The sequence below is a fragment of the Schistocerca americana genome, chromosome 5, assembly GCF_021461395.2.
Source record: "Schistocerca americana isolate TAMUIC-IGC-003095 chromosome 5, iqSchAmer2.1, whole genome shotgun sequence".
NCBI lineage: Eukaryota > Metazoa > Arthropoda > Insecta > Orthoptera > Acrididae > Schistocerca > Schistocerca americana.
The window spans coordinates 602,807,051-602,822,116 of NC_060123.1; the positions used below are offsets into that span (position 1 = coordinate 602,807,051).

Genomic DNA, 15,066 nt, shown 5'->3' on the forward strand with positions numbered 1-15,066 from the left:
ACCCTGTATATGAATTGTAAAGAAACAAAAATTTGATTCAAGGTATCGACTCGATCCCACAGCTCGTGGCTTACCGTTCTGTGTGTACTTCGGTGCGTAAACCGCTTTGTGGTCGTAAGTGGATCATGCCTCGCGCCACTCGCACCAAAAAGCATTTTTTTTCTGAGCGGTTGGATGTCTGAACTTCAGTCACATGCATTTCTGGCCAAGCTCTAGCTATACCGTAAATTTGGACGAAATCGGTGATGGCGAGTCGGCACGGTCACCTTTGTGAGTACGCAGTAGAGTTGTGGCGATTCGTGAATGAGTCGTTCATTTGAACGACTCTAAATAAAGAATCGTAAGAATCGAATCGTGATACGGACGAATCGTCGTTCAAAAGAATCATAAGAACGATTGCGTGTTTCCGAGTCGTGACGATTCCAAGTTCCAACGATTCATCGATTCTTAGTACGCTATGCTTCGAAGGCAACTTCCGAATCATGCCGAGTCGTGCCGAATGATTACGACCGCCAGATGGCAGTCAAGTGGAGGATGCGTGTGAACAAAGGAAGCAATCTTGCACCACCTTTCGCACAAATCGACTCCTCTTTCCTGGCATGCTGAAATAAAACAATAGATGCAATCAAATCAAATGTGACCTTTCATCAACTAAGGCATTACACGTATAAATCGAGAATCGCACTTGTAACGTTATATGCATGTTTACTCATAAATAAACTATTTCTGGCATATCTTATCATGAAACAGTTCGATTCTAACCCCATTGAAAATTCCAGACATGTCCTGCCATCTGTGAGTAAGATGTAGAACTTTTTGCATTCCGTAAGAATCGTGCCATCGCAGACTAGAATGAATCATGAAAGAATCGACTCGCAGTGTGAGATTGAATCGTAGGAATCGAAGCGGGAAAAAGAATCGTGTTGCCCAACTCTAGTACGCAGTCGGCAACGTCGAACGGCGGCCCTGAGAACAGCTGGGTTCCCCCAAGTCGCACCAGCGGGGACTTCCCCGCGAGCAGTGTGGTCAGCCTGTCACGTGCGCGGAATACACACGGCGCGCTAATAAACAGCGGGACGCATGGCGTCGGCTCTACTCCGTTATACAGATATAGGGGAACGGCAGCTGTAATCCGATTAAAATTACTTGACAGTTGACTATCACTTGGGCCGCTACAGTGTTGCCACATTGGCTGCCGGCTGCCTCTTGGTTATAGGTGACAAAAACTAGGACTGCTGATATTTTAGAAACAGCGGGAGGCCGATATATCGATATTTACAAAAAAAAATCATTGCCAACTCTGTACATATCGAAAATGCTATCGATATATCAACGAAAAAATACTGATGTACCGGCCTAAAAATATCGGCCGCACATTGCAAATATAGTGCCAATTTTAGAGCTGTATATTGTAGTATTGTTGTATTGGCTCTGAGCACTATGGGACTTAAAATCTGAGGTCATCAGTCCCCTAGAACTTAGAACTACTTAAAACAATTAACCTAAGGACATCACACACAACCATGCCCGAGGCAGTATTCGAACCTGCGACCGTAGCGGTCGCACGGTTCCAGACTGTAGCGCCTAGAACCGCTCGGCCACTTCGGCCTGCCTTTGCTAACAATGGTACCTGCACGTAAGTGGCACAATAAAAGGTGTCCGATATGTCGGTCGTTCGGTTTAATCACATATGGGATTTGTCCGGAACAATTCAGGTCGACTTCGTTGGTTTTTTTTTTCATTTCCGCAAACGCCAGCGACCTAGTAATGGTAGTGTCGGAATCGCGTGGTGAAGTTAAACGTTGCAGTTTCTGTTGGTAGCGCCGAGCGCCGATTACGTCAGCATTTCCCCTCGCATGTATCCGCCCGCCGCAGAGACCAATCTTGTCATTTTGATTTTTGTTCATCATTTTCTGCAATTGTTATTGAAGAGCGCCGATGTGAAGAAATGGCACACCAGTTGCGTTAAAAATGGTTTTTTGTCGTGACTGTTGTGTAGTTTCTTCACATCGGAAATCTTGTTATTCCATTCGCACCGCCAGCACCCAGTGCAGTCGGACTTGCTGTTTGTGCCCCCGATATTTGCTTCAAACTGTCAAAGAGAAAGACTGGTAAAATTATGTTCTATTACAATTTCAAATATTAACCGAATATTGCGAAAATAATATAAAATAAAAATGAGCATTCGATATTCCCATTTCGGAATCGATGTCTGATACATCGGGAAAAGAAATGTCGCTTATACGATTAGCGTTTGAAAAGTCCGAGCAAAAATAAAAACTACTTACGTGTTTGGGGTAAACCTTTTCTGTTTTTCGACATAGTCTCCTTTTAGACTTATACACTTCGTCCAATGCTTTTCTCTATTTGTTGACCCCTTCCAAATACTAGGAATTGTCCAAGTCTGCAAAATAGCTATTTGTTGCTGCAGTCATCTCCCCCTTTGAATAAAATCTTTGTCCCGCCAGCCATTTCTTCAAATTGGGGAACAAACAGTAGTCCCAGGGAGCCAAGTCTGGAGAATAAGGGGGATGTGAAACGAGTTGGAATCCTATTTCCATTAATTTTGCGACCACAACTGCTGAGGTGTGTGCTGGTGCATTGTCGTGATAGAAAAGGCCTTTTTTGGGGTCCAATCGCCGGCGTTGTTCTTGCAGCTCGGTTTTAAAACGGTCCAATAACGATGAATAATATTCACCTGTAATAGTTTTACCCTTTCCCAGATAGTCGATGAGGATTATCCATTGCGATTCCCAAAAGACAGTCGCCATAACCTTTCCGGCAGAGGGAACGGTCTTCGCCTTCCTCGGTGCAGATTCTCCCTTGGTAACCCATAGTTTAGATTGATCTTTGGTCTCAGGAGTACAGTAATGTATTCATGTTTCCTCCACAGTGACGAAACGACGCTTAAAGTCCTGCAGATTCTTCCTGAACAGCTGCAGACCATTCTTGCAACACTTCACACGATTCCGTTTTTGGTCAAGCGTGAGCAATCGCGGAATCCATCTTGCGGATAGCTTTCTCATGTCCAAATGCTTATGCAAAATATTGTGTACCCGTTCATTCGAGATGGCCACAGCACTAGCAATCAGACGCAACTTAACTCTTCTGTCATCCATCACCATATCATGGATTTTGTCTATGATTACTGGAGTCGTAACTTCCACAGGGCGTCCAGAACATTCAGCGTCACTTGTGCCCATATGGCCACTCCTAAAATTTTGAAACCACTTGTAAACTGTTCTCATTGAAGGTGCAGAGTCATCGTAATGTTTATGAAGCTTCTCTTTAGTCTCCTGAGGCGTTTTGCGTTTCATAAAGTAAAGTTTAATCGCCACACGAAATTCTTTACCGTCCATTTTTTGACAATCACTCGGCTACCTTGATTCACACAAATGCCAAACACAAAGAAATAGACCAATATGGCTGGAACTTGGTGTGCATTCTTTCCAAAGATGCTACGAACTAAACATGACCTCGATATGCGCCAGTGGTGCCATCTCTCGAATTTTGCACAGACTTTTCAAACGCCCCTCTTATATATCGATATATATTGGGAAAACTACGATATTTTTTCGACAACCTAACACAAACACGGAGGGTCACTTTTCAAAGGCTGTTAAATGTGAGACGCGCAGCAATGTTGGAAGTGCCCTCCGCGAGGTATGTGGAAAATGCGAGATGCTGTATCGACAGCTTATTTTAAGTGAGCAATGGCTGATTTGCCCTGAATTGAGACGCATTTCCTAGGCTGAGCACAGGCTCGTGATGAGACCGAGAAAAAGGGGGTCAACAATCTGCTACACAACTAAAATCATGGTCGAGGGGTAGTCCGCGTTGGCACTTGGTTGCAGATTATGGGCGACGCACGCAGAGTCCAAACGAAAACAGAATGTTAGGAAGAAACATAAGAGCAAGTAAAAAGGTCAATACGATGATGAAACTGACGCAGCAGTGGATTAGAAATTTAAAAAAATACATTTAAACCAATTAATTGAATAAAAATAAAATCATAATTAAATAGACACCCTAGCTGCAAGCAGGCGTTGATACACTTCATTGGGGACATGTTGAAAATGTGTGCCCCGACCGGGACTCGAACCCGGAATCTCCTGCTTACATGGCAGACGCTCTATCCATCTTTTTTTTTTTTTTTTTTTTTTTTTTTTTTTTTTTTTTTAAACGCACGTCGCTTGCCACTTTCTTTTTTTTTTTTTTTTTTTTTTTTTTTTTTTTTTTTTTTGTTAGACGCTACCCCATTTTTGGACCACTTTTTTCCCTTAAAAAGCCCATTAGGAAAATGGAACTAAAAAAATAAATAAATAAAAAAATAAGAAAATAAAAAAGAAACCTAAGTGCCACCGCCACTGGTCACCCTATAACAAAAAAAATTTGATCCACTTCAGGCGTTGGCTCCTGAGTAAGCCCACCCCAGAGAGCTGCCTATAGACCAGGGGAAGTATGGGAATCAAGGTTAGGGCTATTCGGTGCCACTTTTTCTTATTTTTTTATATGATTACATTTAGGGAGCGTGTACAATGAGAATTCTAGTAACTAAGTGTTACAAGTAAGTGTTACAACAACAAAGGTGGCATAAAAGAGTAATCAAAAAAAAATAAAAATATAAACCACTGATGTAATTCTAACTAAAAGGTTCTTCAATAATGTAACTGGTTCCACTTGCAGCCTTGCCATCGTTATCTGAAATCTCCAATAGCGCCTTTGAAGGGCATCTGCAACGGAGGCACTCTGCTTCACTAGTGCCTCAAGGAAAACAGTAGCCTTGCAGCAGCTTGTCTCTTCCTTTGGTCATAGCTGACAAGGCATAACGTTGAGCCGTTAGTGTGATGCGGCACAGCACATTAACCACAGCCTGGCACTCCCCAGCTGAGTGGGGGATTAACGAAAACGCTGCGTAAATAATTTGCGAAGAGCGTACGGTATTTCGGTGTGCGTTCGAGGGCATTGTGAGCATTTTGTAGGAACCACCAGTAATCAATCTGCTCTTTCTCTCCGTCGCTAAAGATGTAGGCGATGGTAAGTCCCTTGAACCATGTAAGCGCATGATATTTTGCAGCCGGAAAGTAAGTTTCATCGGGACAGAGTAGGGTCTGCGGGTCAATCATATCAGGTGTAACCCGGAGGTAACAAGCCAGTATCTTCTGTGTTAGTCGCCAAACTCCGGACGATGATGCGCAAGTAAAACGATGTTCATCAGTATCCAAAAGGTGACAATCTGGGCAATATGGGGAGTCTGCCAGTCCGATAGTGTGAAGTCGCTGGCGTGTGGCATATTTTTTGTTGGCGATCTGATACCACTTCGAACGCACCGTGGATGACAGAAAGTGGTGGTGTATCGTTTTCCACACAATTGGCCAGTGAACCGTAGGGTACTTGTTTTCCACCACGTTATGGTGAACAGCCCGCAGAAGGTTGGTATAAAAATCTTTCGCCTTCGGTGGACGTGTGGCGGAGAGGTTCAAGCTGACATAGCTGTAATCAAGAATGAAGGTCGACACATGGGAGAGCTGTGGTGCGACGTGCGCAACCGACACCGGCGGGACGTTAGAGGCTGGCATCAGAACCTGTAGTAAACGACCCGTGAGAGAGGTATATTGACTTTTCCATCGTTTCCTCATGTTGCTCATGTAAAGGGCAGCTGCTCTCGCCCTGACGTTGACCAATCCCAGCCCTCCTTTGTGCACTGGGAGGGTAAGAGTGTCGTATCGTACTTTAAAGATATGACCTGCCGAAACGTAGTAACTGAAGGCCGCCTGAAGCCGGCGACCGATCTGCAGCGGTAGTGGAAGGACCTGTGCCACGTGGTTGAGTTTGGAAGCTACGTGGAGGTTCAAGTATTCAACACGTTGTAGCTGATTCAAGTCCCGGAGCAGGTTCTGTCGCACCATTGCGCGTATGATCTGTAATAACCGTCGGTAGTTTGCTGCAGCTGTTTGACGTACATCTTTCTTGAATGTGATGCCCAAATATCGCAGATCAGAAACTGGTGGGAGGGGAGCGAGGGCTTCCGGTCCGAGACCACGCCCAATGTCCAACGCCGCCGACTTGTTGATGTTCAGAAGACTGCCTGCGGCCTGTCCGTATCGCTCAATCCAGGTTAGTACGCTTTGAACTTCGTCATTGGAACGAACCAGCAGTAGCAGGTCGTCAGCGTATGTCCTATAGCGAAAGGTGACGTCCCGCAGCGTGATACCAGATAGGCGGTGGTTAAGGCCCCCTAGGAGTGGCTCGAGTGCGATTGCATAAAGGTAGGTAGAAAGGGGACAACCCTGTCGTAGAGACCTCTTAATGGGTACTGGTCCTACCGTCCTTCCATTGACCTGGACGTGTGAGCTGGCTGCGGTCCAAAGACGCCGTAGGGTGTCGATGAGGCCCGGGGGGAATCCCATACAGTCCATCACTCGTAGGAGGAAGTTTTGGTGCACTCTATCAAAGGCGCGGTTGAAATCGACGGAGACGATCGCCGCTCTCAGACGGCACGCAGAAGCGATCGCTATTAAGTCCCTGCAGTCACCGGTGGCCGTGTGTATGTTGGCTTCTCCCCCCTGCGACGTCTGTTCTGGAGCGAGGATCATCGGCAAAGTCGTCTTAATACGGCTCGCCATAATCCTGGTGAAAATCTTGTAATCGGCGTTCAACATTGTAAGCGGCCGATAGTCGTTAATCGATAGCCCTCCACCTGGCTTGTGTACTGGTATGAGGAGACCTTCTACAAACGCTGGCGGCACAACACAGTCTGGAGACATAAGTTCGCGGAACATTATAACCCAGCGAGGCATCATGAGGTCACGGAAAGTCCGGTAGAATTCGATGGGCAATCCATCAGGTCCAGGAGATTTATTGGCCGCACCTTTGTCCACGGCGTCTTCGACTTCTTCGAGTGAGATTTCCTCTGTTAGTGCATTCACGGTAGCCTCGTCGATAGTACGTGTTATCTGCTGTAACACTTCAGTAGTGGCCTCGTCAATGATGGTTCTTTCCTTGTAAAGATGACGAAAATGATCCTCCACCGCCTTTACTATGGTTGCTTGGGTCGTACATAAGCGACCGTCGTGTGCCCTGAGTTGTGTGATTAAATGTTGACGTTGTCGGCGCTTTTCCGCCACAACGTGGTGCATAGTGGGTTCCTCTGCAACCGTTCGGTCGTGTCGTCGCGAGCGGACTACTGCACCTTCTAGTCGACGCTTCGTCAATGATAGTATGTGAGCCTTGATTCTGCTTTGGTCATGTTGTCTCTCCGGGGAAGGGGGTAAGGCGTCGAGGTCCCTGAGTGCTGCGTAGTAAAAATCGAGGGTCTGTCGATGCCACGCAGTCACGTCCTTGCCATATCGCATAAGTGTCCTACGGATTGCTGGCTTGGCACAGAGGAGCCACCACTCCAGGGTCGAGGTGTATCGTGGGTGGCGGCGTTCACAGTCAGTCCACGTTGCTGCAACTTGCCGACGGCAATCCAGGTCCTGGAGATGAGTTATGTTGAGCTTCCAAAAGCCATTGCTGCGCCAGACTTGTTGGGGGCGTAGGTGTATAGTGCAGATATAGGCACTGTGATCGGAATAGGCTTGAGGCCATAATTCGGCGTCCACCACACCTTGTGTGAGATCTTGTGACACATATATGCGGTCAAGTCGGCTGGCCGAATGACTGGTAAGATGAGTGTGGCCAGAGCGGTTACCGTGGACTTTTTCCCACGTGTCGCAAAAGTGAAGTTCTTGGATCATCGCACCCAGTTCCGGACAAGGCATGTAATGTGGGATTTGGTCCTCGGGATGAAGTACGCAATTAAAATCGCCGGCGAAGACGCTGTGGTCGTATCGTCCAAGGAAAAGGGGAGCGACATCTGTGGAGTAGAATCTGGCGCGGTCGTGACGTCTTGTGGTACCCGACGGCGCGTAAACATTAATGAATCGGGTGTTGAGTGCCGTAAATGCTATTCCTCGCGCGGAGGGAAGAAACGTGACGTCGGTAACTTCAATACCTTCACGCACTAATATCGCCACTCCGGTGTCCGCAGGGCTACCGGGCGTCACATGTGTGGCGTAACCGTAAAAGTGCGGGAGTGCAGTCGTTTTCACTTCTTGTAGGAAAGCAAAGTCAACTCCCATGGCTCGTATGGTTTCTTTCAAAAGTTGGATCTTGACAGGAGAACTGATCATGTTGATATTCATTGTCGCCAGGCGGTAAGCCTGGCAACGCGTTGTTTGGGCGAGGTTATCCATGTTGAAGTTGGAGAGAAGCGAACATCGGAAGTAATGTCACCCCCCGCCAAACGCGGTCCTCCCTGTGCTGCTTATGCTGCATGATCCGGCGGCGCCTCAGCTGGCCGCGGGTCGGGATCTTGTGTCTCGACGTCCTCGGCCCACGAAGCGGGCGCGGATGTCTGTTCATGTTCCATAGCCTCGGAATGTTTGGTAGTAAGGGACCGGGCGACTTCGCTGCCTGCACCGGTACCTTCCCGCTGCTCACTGTTTCTGTCAATGGGCTGGTGTTCGAAAGCTGCATGTTTTTCTGTCTGTTCTGCAAGGTTGGAGTCAGTGGAAACAGCCCCAGCTTCGCGGCTGGCTTCTTGAGGGGTCAGTTGTTCTTCCCCGGCCGAATGCGAACCGCTGTGTTCCGACACGGTCCGACGACGGCGCTTTCGGCGTTTCGGTGATTGCTGTTTCCGTACATGGCCTTCATTGTCAGAAGACGGCACTGACTCACGCTCCGCCGGAACAAACGCTTCGGTCGGTACAATAAGGGAATCAATTGCCATCTTGCCGGCGTCAATGTCTGTCGCGTTCGGTAGCTCCAGAGTCGTAGTACTATTTTCCACCACTGGCCAGGTCGGCGGATCATCCAGGTTTTTGTCCGTGGAAAGTGATTCTTGTACCGCTGAAGCGGTCGGTCGTGTCTGTTGTGTGGAGAACGTCGTGAGCGCCGCCGCGTAAGTCACGGGTAGAACAGTCTTCGCCGCTGGTGGTGCAACGTCCTTCGGTGGGAGTTGTGTGATCCGACGCTGGAGGCACTCGGAACGAAGGTGTCCTTCTTTGCCGCATCCGGAACACGTCTTCGGCTGGCCGTCATAAATAACTATGGCCCGGCATCCTCCTATCTGTAGATAAGATGGCACGTGTCGTTGTAGATCTATGCGCACTTGGCGTACTCCATTGAGTACGGGATACGTCTTAAACTGGGTCCATTTTTCAGCCACGTGTTCGTGTACCGTGCCGTAGGGGCGGAGCGCCGCTACAACTTCTGCCGCCGGGAGTTCAAATGGGAGTTCGAATATGCGGATAGTCCGCAGTCCCATTGCGGCATGGCCAACCTCGACGTTGCCAACATTGCCATCTGCGTGGCAGAAGCGGAGTTCTTGTTTCATCTCACGAAGCACCTTGTCGCATGTAGTTTCGTTTATGAGCTTTACGTAGACCGTGCTACTGACGATCGAAAAATGAATGCCGACAATGTCGGCAGCCGGGATCTTGGCTTCCTCTTTTAAAAAGCGTTCGACTTCGAGCGCCTTCGGTCGGGTAAAGTCGTTCCGAAATGTGAATTTCAAGGTTGATCTTCTGTATTGGTTTGCCATGGTCTTGTAGCGCTACGGCGTCACGTTAGTGTCGGCCGAAGAAAGTAAACAAGGCGCGCGGGCTCTCTCTGACAGCGGAGAGCACACACCGCACGTCTGCTTCGCTCGGCTGCAAGAGCCGCACTGCCTCCATCTGAGCCACCGCGGGCACAGAGGATAGTCCGTCTGCAGGGACTTATCCCTTGCACGCTCCCCGTGAGATCCACATTCCCAACATGTCCACACCACTACATTCGTAGTGCGCCTAATAGACGTTTGCCCATCATACTCATTACTCGTGGCAGATTAATCTACCAAGTCCCGTACGAGTTCGGGCATAGCTGCACTACGAATGTAGTGTTGTGGACATGTTGGGAATGTGGATCTCACGGGGAACGTGCAAGGGATAAGTCCCTGCTGACGCACTATCCTCTGTGCCCGCGGTGGCTCAGATGGATAGAGCGTCTGCCATGTAAGCAGGAGATCCCGGGTTCGAGTCCCGGTCGGGGCACACATTTTCAACATGTCCCCCATGAAGTGTATCAACGCCTGCTTGCAGCTAGGGTGTCTATTTAATTATCATTTCATTTCTAGCAAAGCTGCATGGTCATCCACGGTAACTGTTCTTTCGGGAACAGATACTACCGACATATATAGTGAATAAAAATAACTAAACACTTTTTATTAGGTTTAGAAATTTAAAAAAGACGCTACAGTTAACGAGAATCGAACCTTCTGCGTTCTACGTGTCAGTATAGTACACTGATCTTTGCACTGAGCCACAAAACTACGTTAAGTAGTTATACTAACGACTGTGGTGACCCAGTCCCAACGATGGATTTCAGGGTTAAAAAATCCGGCCTCACGCGATGTCTGATGTAAGCCGATCTTTGTGATTATGATAACTGTACATGGCACGCTGTACGGCGTCCTCTGCGGAAGTACCCAGTAGTGTTTGCTTAGTGGTGCATTTGAAACTCCGAAACGTAATGTATTTCGTTAGCACCATTGTGTGTGTGTGTGTGTGTGTTTTCTAGGGTGGTTATCTTGTGTGATAAACTACAAAGTAACAGTGTCAGACCCATGATTCGGGATCGAAATACATCAAACCGGACAAGGAACTGGAAGTGAGCTCACCGACTGTTGTAGCAGTTTGCAGCGGCGAACGGTTGGGGTGTGACGTTGAGCGCTCTGATTGGAGGAAACTAGCTCCAACGCGTAAAGCGTCAACTATCAAGTAGTTTTAATCGGACCATAGTATGGGCGAAATAAGCAAAGAGTGGAGGATTTTTTTTTCTCCGTACTGGTATGTAATACACTACTGGACATTAAAATTGCTACACCACGAAGATTACGTGCTACAGACGCGAAATTTACCCCACAGGAAGAAGATGCTTTGAGATGCAAATGATTAGCTTTTCAGAGCATTCACACAAGGTTGGCGCCGGTGGCGACACCTACAACGTGCTGACATGAGGAAAGTTTCCAACCAATTTCTCATACACAAACAGCAGTTGATTGGCGTTGCCTGGTGAAACGTTGCTGTGATGCCTCGTGTAAGGAGGAGAAATGCATACCATCACGTTTCCGACTTTGGTAGAGGCCAGATTGTAGCCTGTCGCGATTGCGGTTTGTCGTATCGCGACTTTGCTGCTCGTGTTGGCCGGCCAGAGTGGCCGAGCGGTTAAAGGCGCTACAGTCTGGAACCACACGACCGCAGGTTCGAATCCTGCCTCGGGTATGGGTGTGTGTGATGTCCTTAGGTTAGTTAGGTTTAAGTAGTTCTAAGTTCTAGGGGACTTATGACCACAGCAGTTGAGTCCCATAGTGCTCAGAGCCATTTTTTTTTTGCTCGTGTTGGTCGAGATCCAATGACTGTTAGCAGAATATGGAATCGGTGGGTTGAGGAGGGTAATACGGAACGCCGTGCTGGATCCCAACGGCCTCGTATCACTAGCAGTCGAGATGACAGGCATGTTATCCGCATGGCTGTAACGGATCGTGTAGCCACGCCTCGATCCCTGAGTCAACATATGGGGACGTTTGCAAGACAACAACAATCTGCGCGAACAGTTAGACGACGTTTGCAGCAGCATGGACTATCAGCTCGGAGACCACGGCTGCGGTTACCCTTGACGCTGCATCGCAGACAGGAGCGCCTGCGATGGTGTACTCAACGACGAATCTGGGTGCACGAATGGCAAAACGTCATTTTTTCGGATAAATCCAGGTTCTGTTTACAGCATCGTGATGGTCGCATCCATGTTTGGCAACATCGCGGTGAACGCACACTGGAAGCGTGTATTCGTCATCGCCATACTGGCGTATCACCCGGTGTGATGGAATGGGGTGCCACTGGTTACACGTGTCGGTCACCTCTTGTTCGCATTGACGGCACTTTGAACAGTGGACGTTACATTTCAGATGTGTTACGACCCGTGGCTCTACTCTTCATTCGATCCCTGCGAAACCCTACATTTCAGCAGGATAATGCACGACCGCATGTTGCAGGTCCTGTACGGGTCTTTCTGGATACAGAAAATGTTCGACTGCTGCCATGGCCAGCACATTCTCCAGATCTCTCACCAATTGAAAACGTCTGGTCAATGGTGGCCGATCAACTGGCTCGACACAATACGCCAGTCACTACTCTTGATGAACTGTGGTATCGTGTTGAAGCTGCATGGGCAGCTGTACCTGTACACGCCATCCAAGCTCTGTTTGACTCAATGCCCAGGCGTATCAAGGCCGTTATTACGGCCAGAGGTGGTTGTTCTGGGTACTGATTTCTCAGGATCTATGCCCCCCCAATTGCGTGAAAATGTAATCACATGCCAGTTCTAGTATAATATATTTGTCCAATGAATCCCCGTTTATCATCTGCATTTCTTCTTGGTGTAGCAATTTTAATGGCCAGTAGTGTAGACAAATGGGATTTGCTGCAATGAATAAAGCATACATTGAAAATTGTATTGCTATTTTTTTTACTGAAAAATAGTAGGCCGGCCAGTGTGGCCGTGCGGTTCTAGGCCCTCCAGTCTGGAACCGCGTGACCGCCACGGTCGCAGGTTCGAATCCTGCCTCGGGCATGGATGTGTGTGATGTCCTTAGGTTAGTTAGGTTTAATTAGTTCTAAGTTCTAGGCGACTAATGACCTCAGAAGTTAAATCGCATAGTGCTCAGAGCCATTTGAACCTTTGAAAAATAGTATCTTCAATGCGTAATTGAGATTTTCCCGAGGCAGGTCTGAAAGGAGGTAGGTTGACGGTTGTGGCTGTAACTGCGGTTGTGGTTATCTGAAACATAACATTAACATGTCACTCTGATACATACAGACGTATTTTCAGTTCATCGTAGGGATTTAAAAAAAAGCCCAAAAAAACAAAAATGGCGAAATTATAGGTATTTGAAAAGTGGCCTTTTTTGAACCCTTCTTTTTTCGCCGATAAAATACTAAATATCAACATAAAAAGGATCGGTTATGTTGAACTGATAAGAATTCAGTTTGGTGTAAGGCAGACCATAAAATGATTAAAATCGGATGAAAATTGTAACGTGGGCGACGACAACCATGCCGGAAAAAGAAACGGTTTTGAGAAGAACGTGTCGTAAGTTTGATAATTATCTGTCATGTAAAAAAAAAAGTGAGAATGTTCGAAACTTATGGGATATCATCGATGCCCTGACCCATAATAACTATAGCCTCGACTAGTGGAAGGCCGTCTTCTGCTGCTTTGACCCGATAAGCCCTCATTTTCGTCCTCAAAGCCCTTTTCGTCGCTGAGCGCATTGCCACTGGCGTGTCTGTCTTCACAAAATCGGCGCATTACGCCGCCGATTTTGATTTGAAGGGCATTTGCCGCGTGCATTAATGCAGTATGGCCTACATTGAATAGGCATACGGCCAAATTTAATTCAATGATGACAATTTCGCTCCGGCTGGATCTTATCTTTGGAGCGTATCTCCAAATTAGACTGTTGAAACTTTCGTTCACATTTGGAGTAAAACCGCCCGAACAACGTTCCAGAAAATCAGGTCTATTCAAATAGGTATAAAGAGGGATGATGGCATGGATAATGACTTGTGGCCGTGGCGTTTTTGGGTTATAGCTTTCCAAGTCACTGTTTGCTTTAGCTTCAAACCCACACAGAATCGTTACTGTTTGCAGTTCGCGCATAGTATTTTGGGGATTAATTCTTCGATGTGTATATGTTCGAATCCCGTAATTAAAAAAATTTCGAATTTTTGGTCGTCATCCTGTCGTTCCCCCTTAATGTAGTTTAATTTCGTACTGGGATACGTTTTCACTGGAGGCCACGGTTTTCGAGTCACTTTTGAACGCTTTTCTTGAATAATTAAAAAACTGCGGCCTCCATAGCAAAAGTATACCAATACGAAATTAATCTACATTAAATATCGTGCAAAAAGGTCGCGTTAATTTTTTCTGTACTACAAATAGTTTGTTCGTAGCGAGCGAGAAAATATGAAAATCTTGCGCATGGCATTGGTTCTGTGTTTCATAAAACCGATGGGTAGGGGCAGCTGAATCACGTTGTATGTTAAATTATCTAATGGGTAGCTTCGGAAGTTCTGTAAGGCTTTTCTCACCGATGCAACTCTATGTAGGAAGATAGCAACGCTAGGAATGTGTTGCGAAATGGCGGAAGACCTGCAGAGGGTATGCACTTGCGACGGGGACTAGGTTTTCACCGCGAACGTAAATAAATATAACGTAAAGCACTTAACCATCCGAAGCGGCCTAAAGTAGAGTGACCACATAAAACACATGTTAGGAACAGCTGATCCCAAGCTGAGATTCATTGGAATAATATTATGTAAGTAATTCATTCAGGAAAGAAGTGGCTTACGGACACCTGGCCGATTCTTTAGTACTGTCCATCAGTCTGGGACACATACCGAAACAGGATTAGTAGAAGAAAACTTACTGAAACAGGATTAATAGAAGAAATGCAGAATATTCCACGATGAAACTGAAGATCCTACGATGAACGGCACTTTCCGTCACGGGGTTGTTTACTCGGCGGGAAATAGGTACGGAGATTATCAACAAGAGTGGGCCGCGTGCGATTAGCCGAGCGGTCTGAGGCGCTACAGTCATGGACTGTGCGGCTGGTCCCGGCGGAGGTTCGAGTCCTCCCTCGGGCATGGGTGTGTGTGTGTGTGTGTGTGTGTGTGTGTGTGTGTGTCCTTAGGATGATTTTGTTTACGTGGTGTGTAAACTTAGGGACTGATGAACTTAGCAGTTAAGTCCCATAAGATTTCACACACATTTGAACAAGAATGGCGTGTGTGTGTGTGTGTGTGTGTGTGTGTGTGTGTGTGTGTGTGTGTGTGTGTGTGTGAGAATTCCTAAGTGACAAAACTGCTGATGTCATTGGTCCCTAGACTTACACACTGCTTAAACTAACTTACGCTAAGGACAACGCACACATACACCCATGCCCGAAGGAGGACACGAACCTCCGGCGGGAATGGCCAC

At 47.2% G+C, this 15,066-nt stretch overlaps 1 protein-coding gene and 1 non-coding gene across 2 annotated transcripts in view; both read left to right on the forward strand.

Moving 5' to 3' along the window:
* LOC124616577 (insulin-like peptide receptor) overlaps positions 1 to 15,066 on the forward strand; it is a 418,803-nt gene that overhangs the window by 165,636 nt on the left and 238,101 nt on the right. The window lies entirely within an intron of this gene.
* On the forward strand, positions 10,002 to 10,076 carry Trnat-ugu. Its single transcript has one exon. It is a non-coding gene; the product is annotated as a tRNA-Thr (tRNA).